The sequence below is a fragment of the Tetrao urogallus genome (assembly GCF_951394365.1).
Source record: "Tetrao urogallus genome assembly, chromosome: 5".
Classification (NCBI taxonomy): Eukaryota; Metazoa; Chordata; class Aves; order Galliformes; family Phasianidae; genus Tetrao; species Tetrao urogallus.
In genome coordinates, this window is record NC_136818.1 from 57491298 (window position 1) to 57497588 (window position 6291).

Genomic DNA, 6291 nt, shown 5'->3' on the forward strand with positions numbered 1-6291 from the left:
AACCCTCTGCTCAAGCACAGACACCTGAAGAAGGCTGCCCACCACCATGTGCCGGTGCCTTCCGAAGGTCTCCAAGGAAGACTACTCCACAACCTGTCTGGGCAGCTTGTGGCACTGCTCCCTCAGTCACCTTGACAGTAAACAAGTGCTCCTGGATCTTTAGGAGGAACCTCCTGCATTCCAGTTTGCACCCACTGCCTCCTGCCCTTGCACTACAGAAAAGAGCCTGGCATGAGAATAAAAGCAATTTTCATTCTCAGTGCCAGAGATTCATGAAGCCGAAGGAAAAATAATTCACTGTACTAAAAACATAAATAACTTTTCACCTACTCCTTGTTTAATATATGTTCTCTACTTAACAGGATCTACATCCTCCTCAAAAAAGGGAAACATGGAAACTCTGCAGTGCAGCATGATGGATACCATTAATAAAGAGCATATGAGACTGAGAAAGCAGAGTTCCCTCACACACATCTGTACAGCTGCCTTGAGGATGGTTAATCGGGACAGAAGAATATGTTAGTGTTTCATTTGAGATTCACTGCCATTTCTTTAATCTTCCCTTTGAAAGCATGTGCAATTCCACAACTGAGAGGAAGAGCTAAGGATACCAGACAGGAAAAGAACTACTCACTTCTGGCACTTCAGTGTTAACTAAGAAGAAACAGAGATGCTGTAGAAAATGACTGGTCACTGACCCTGCTGCTGAGGGAAACAAAAAGTGATTAAAGGAGTTGGGAGAGTCAGGGAGGAGCGTGGAAAAAGTATCTCAGATGTTGATTCTCTAAACTGAATCCAGACTGAGCTTGTAAGGTCTGGTGCAAAGATCTACAGAACCTTAAATTTCTCATACCCACTCCACTGTGAAATAAAAGCAAATTCTTGCTGGAAAAAATGACTTGCCTGTTTCTTTTAAAGGTGAAGCCTGTAATTTCACAGTCATCATTGGGAAGGATGAAGGTGCTCCAGGAGGCCACGCGGTGTAATTACACCTCTGTGATATCTGAAGCCAAAACAAAAGACCAAAGCTTACCTGCTCCAGGGCTAGGCTACCTACAGGCCACTGTAGGAGCAACTACAAAAGACTCCAAAAGCCAAATTACAAGAGGTAAGTTCCTTTGGTCACAGGAATGCGTGAGAGTGGCTGTGAGTCGTTTCACCTTCCCCTCATTAAAATCATTATGTAGCTAGGAAAGCCAAACTTTGTCCCAGGAGTTCTGAGATGCCTAATGGCCACCAAATCAGGAGCTATACATAAACTGCTGTGAAGGCATTTGTTGGCCCCAAGGGGTAAGCTGATTACACACCAGAACAGCATGAAAGTGAGGTGATTAACTTCTGTGGAAATACAGCCACAGGGCTGCAGCCATTTAGCTTCAAGTCCAAATCTGGTTAAAAAAAAAAAAAGGTTAATAATATGATATACTTCTGATTGAAGAGAAGAATATGTACAAACATATGCCTCACAGCTCTGGATATGAAACACAACAGCGATCCAGACAATTCTCAGGCTGGATTCCTGATTTAAATGAACAATTTCTTTGGTTAAAGTTTATCAAAACCACACCTGCGCCTCAACACCTCTTTGGATGCCAACTTCTAGGTGAAGGTATGCGTGGATACGTGGCAGCATTTTCTCCAATGCTACATCGAGAATGACGAGAGCAGCTGCAGAAGATGGGGCAATTACCGGTGAGTGCGGAACTGACCGCAAGGGCAGCGGTGCAGAGCAGCCCGAGCCGGCGCGGCTGCCGCTCCCGCCTCCCGCCGCCAGGAGGCGCCGCATCGCCGCCTCAGCCCTCCGCGCGCAGCCTGTTTTCCCCGCCCCAGCGGCCCCGAAGCCGGGTTGTACCCTGACTGCCCGTCAGCGCTTCCAGCGCCGCAGAACCGGCCATCCGTCCGCACTCAAGCAGCTTCTGCCTGAGCTGCTGGCAGATAAATTATATTTTAAAACGTGACAGTCGCTATACTTGCACTCAGAAGCAACCTAAATCTGGGGCAACGACATGAGGATCGTATACAGTCTCCGTGCATCACTTCCAGCTTTCATTCGTTATGGCAAGTGTATTCGAGGCTGATGCTCTACACTTTGTGATTCTTACCCTTTGATAAAGATCAGTTGGCACACTGCGGTTAAAATCATGTAAGGTGTGGCTTTAGTTCAACTTCCTCATCAGAATAAAGGGAAGACATTCATTTAAAATGCCTCTTTATATGGCAGGTTGCAATAGATAAAAATTAAAATGTATCAAAAGGATATTAAAATCTGTTCCTACAACAGGGAAACACCAGCACACACCTCTGTGTAAAAGCACTCCCTGAAAAACAGCTCATCTCCCTTCACCTGGAACGAAGAATCCACGGCTCTGCCATGCAAAGTGAATTTTATCAACTTGATTCGGGGTCGGCCATTCAGTTTCCATCACCTTACATGTACATACATACACAGCACAGCTAATCCATTTGATGAACCACCTTTATTCATGCTTCCCTGATGGACTCCGTGCAATGCACCTGCCAACCTATCTCCTTTACAACAACTTGTCACAGTCAAGATCATTAGAAATAGCTTTACGTAGCACCCTTTTTGGAGAAATAAATAAATAAGCAAGGGCTACAAACTCTGTGTGGGTTTCTGCTGTCCCTTAAGATTCGAAAGTCCTCAGAGATTGGTCACAACTTGTGGCACAGAGCCCATCCCTCCTGCCAGCCTTGCTGGGCTTCCCTGTGTTAATGTAATTCTAGCAATACAGAGCAACATTCAGAGCAGGGTTGACCTTACCCGTCAGTACACAGACATCTCCTCCATGCTGCATCATGAAACTCTTCCCTACAATTAACATAAACTACATACAAAGGGTAACTTATCACCTTGTCTTACATCTTTCAGGATGAATGCTACTTTTAATCCCTCAACAACCGTTCAGACCAAGTGCAGTAAATGCCATCTTGGTCATCTATCTGTCAGTGGATTCCTGTCCATTCCCATAAGTAAAATAAGCAAACCAAGCTAAACGCTTACCTTAGACAGGTCAGCTCACAGAACTAGTGTGAAAGGGAATCACTGTAGTTTAGAAAACAGGGGGAAAAAAAAAAGTCTTAACAGGCTTAAATCAACTAAAATTATGTTCCCAAAGAACTTTGTTTGCTCTTCCTCAAAAATGCAATCTTTTGATGCTAACAAACAAGTAGCATTCTTCCCCCATTTTCCATAACAAGTTCATAAACATAGAAGGCAAACTCTTTCTAAGTGTATTTCTGATCATCCAAATCCAAATCTTTTCAAAAGTAATTTTGTTTCATGACTAAAAATATTTCTCCATTCTATAAGCAGCATTTCCAGACTTCTAATGCTGGGAAACACAAGAAACCATAAAGAAGCGTGCTGTAAAAGACAAAACCAAAAGTCCATTTTAAGATAGAAGGCTCAGGAGTAAAAGGAAAAGATTATACAGTCAATCCTCTCTACTACATGACTGCCAGCAGGGGATTAACAAAAAAAATTTTTAAAAAGAAAAAAAAAAGAGAGAAAGAAAAAATAAAAACAAGCTTAGGATTATAGACACAACCAGCAGCATCACTTCTGGGCCTGAGCGATGGCTCCAAAGAGGCTCAGGCAAAGGAGCACCACAGAGCACTCCAGCCGCAGGCTCCAGGCAGCCTGACCACCCCAAAGGCAGCAGCCTGCGCAGCAACTGCATGCTGTGCCTTCAGCCTCTCATCTGCTGCTTTGTGCTCCTCACGTATCACAGGCAAAACCCCTGTGGCCCCAGAAAGCGCAGCCAAGAGCAGGCAGGTTTACTTCAGTGCAAGTGGAGTTTCACTGCATGTGACCTAAATTAGATGCAAAAAACAACAACAACACGCAGTACTGAGGAAGCCACAGCCTTCACGTGTCTGATCTGATTAGCGTCAAGGAAGGGAGAGGGGTTTGGAAATTGGTATTTATTTGTTTTTAATATCTTGACTTTGATTATGTCCATCTTACAACACTGACACTTACTGTTTCCAAGGAAAGGCACATCTAAAGCAAAGCAGCTGCAGAAAGATGAATCCTGATTTACCTCTGAGTTACAAGAGGCTCACAAAGCACAGCTCCAGCTGTCCACAACATCTTTTTGGAAGCTTGAGGCTAGTACAAACCTCCTACAAATCACAAACAAATCTGCTGTCTTTTCCCACAGCAGATAGCAGAGCACTACCAGCAGGTACCTCAGCATCCTACAAGGCCATTTTTAATTCTAATTCATTGCCTCCAACACTGGTCACCTGCAACATGATTAAGTACAGCTTGGGGAATACACTGAGCAAAGGGCATGGCAAGAGGAACACCAGGAAGGTCTCTCCAGCCTCAGCCTTAGATGCATTCCGAAGGTCAGACAATGTAGAGCAACATTTTAGCCACGAGTTTATCCTTGAAATCATTGGACACAAACCAAATTCTGCAGTGCCCTACCAACAAAACACAGCTCTCCTCTCTCTGTAAAAATGCCATAAAATTGGTTAATTAACAACCTAGAAATAATCTAATCACAGACTGTAGGACATCTTTAGCACTATGAGCATGCCATCATATTTATCTTTGCTTTCTGTCATCACATACAAAGAACATGTTTTCACTGCAGTTATTTAACTGACTAGCTCTAAAATAATCACTTCTCACCTCCACTGACATTTCTGTAAATTATTTTTGCCTGAGAAAAAGCCAACCTGAGGAGCTGTGAGGTACATTACACAAAGCAGCTTGAGGCTTTTGTCTGCCTTAACAGCAAAATAATGGTGCTAGAAAAGTGTTCCTTCTGCTCCCAAGCAGATTCAGAATCAAATTTCACAAAGAAAAGAAGTGACCCAGTTCAGCAATGTAAATACATTTTATCTCACATGTTTCAACACTTACCTGAATTAACAGTGAGACGCTACAGCTTGCATGTCAGACAATAAACTGCATGGATATTTGTTATGATAAACAGAAACAGATAAAGAGAAAGCCAGATTAATGTGGGGAAACTGGCAGAGGTCACTTAAAAGGCAGAATTCCTACAGCTGAGGCTTTGCCCTGGAGTCCTACGATGAACATTCAGATGTTTGCATTGTTTCAAGCCCAGGGTCAGCAAGCAGCACTAAAGAAAGACTAATAGGCCTACAGTGAGATCAACATCACCAGAATATCAATCTATCTCCAAAGCCATCCCAGAAATACTGCATTTGCCTAAGAAAACCACTGTGATATCTTCAATTTATTCGTAATACAATCCATCTCCCTCACCTGTATACCATAAAAGCTTATTAATGCTGAATCAATTTAAGCCATGAAGTGCTTTTTTAGGGCTGTACTAAGTAACAAAGAATTGCTTTTGCAGATTTCAACATGTTGCATGTTTCCTTTTTGGAAAAAAGCACCACAATGCCTTCAAAAACACGAACATACAGAAACAACACACTAGGGTTGGGATCCCACAGCCTTCCCCTCCTAACAGCTGATAAGTGACTTTCCTTCTCAAAATCTTTCCACCTCTCTACAGCTGTTTATAACGAGAGCAAAGAAACATCTCTCCAGTCCAGCCTGGATGAGTAATTAACTGAATCAACAGCAATGCTGCAGCTGCGTTTGCCAAGTTATCATTCTCATGACCATAATTAACACAGAAGAACTTCCAGTGGGAATCAGGCTTGAATGACATCAGTGGTAACAATTAAAGCTCCCAAAGCTTTCACAGCCCTTCAGAGCGGACTTCTCAGCCCTCTGACCCATCTTTATTCTCTCAGTCCTGCTAAAGGCCTCTTGGAGACAGCTGAGGCTCGGGATGTTTTCACTGGACTCAGGGAAATAAACCAAGCACCCGCCTGGAACAATATATTGTCACAGTGGATTTGTAATGTTTTTGTTTTACCTGATGAAGACATTGCCTTTTTCACCCTCAATTAATGCAATCAACCCAGCGTGCAAAATATCCCAATTCCTCCCACAGAGAACAGTTCCTAATGAAGCAACACGCTCCCCTCTTTTCTAAAAGAAATGAAAAAAGGGGCATTCTTGACCTTTTATTGCCTAGGTGTTTCTGGAGCAGCCCCCAGCCCCTGTATGGGTCAGCAACTGGAAAGAAACTCCTCCTGCTGCAAGCAAGCCCTAATGCTCTGGAAACAAAGCAGCTTGTGGACTGGGGTGAAGACATATGAAGGCAATAAAGTTATTATCATGAAGGAACAACTGCATTTTTTTTCTCTCCTCTAGGATTCAGCGGCATGGGCAGACCCAGAGCAGCCCCTGCTCCAGCAGGTACCGTTAATCTC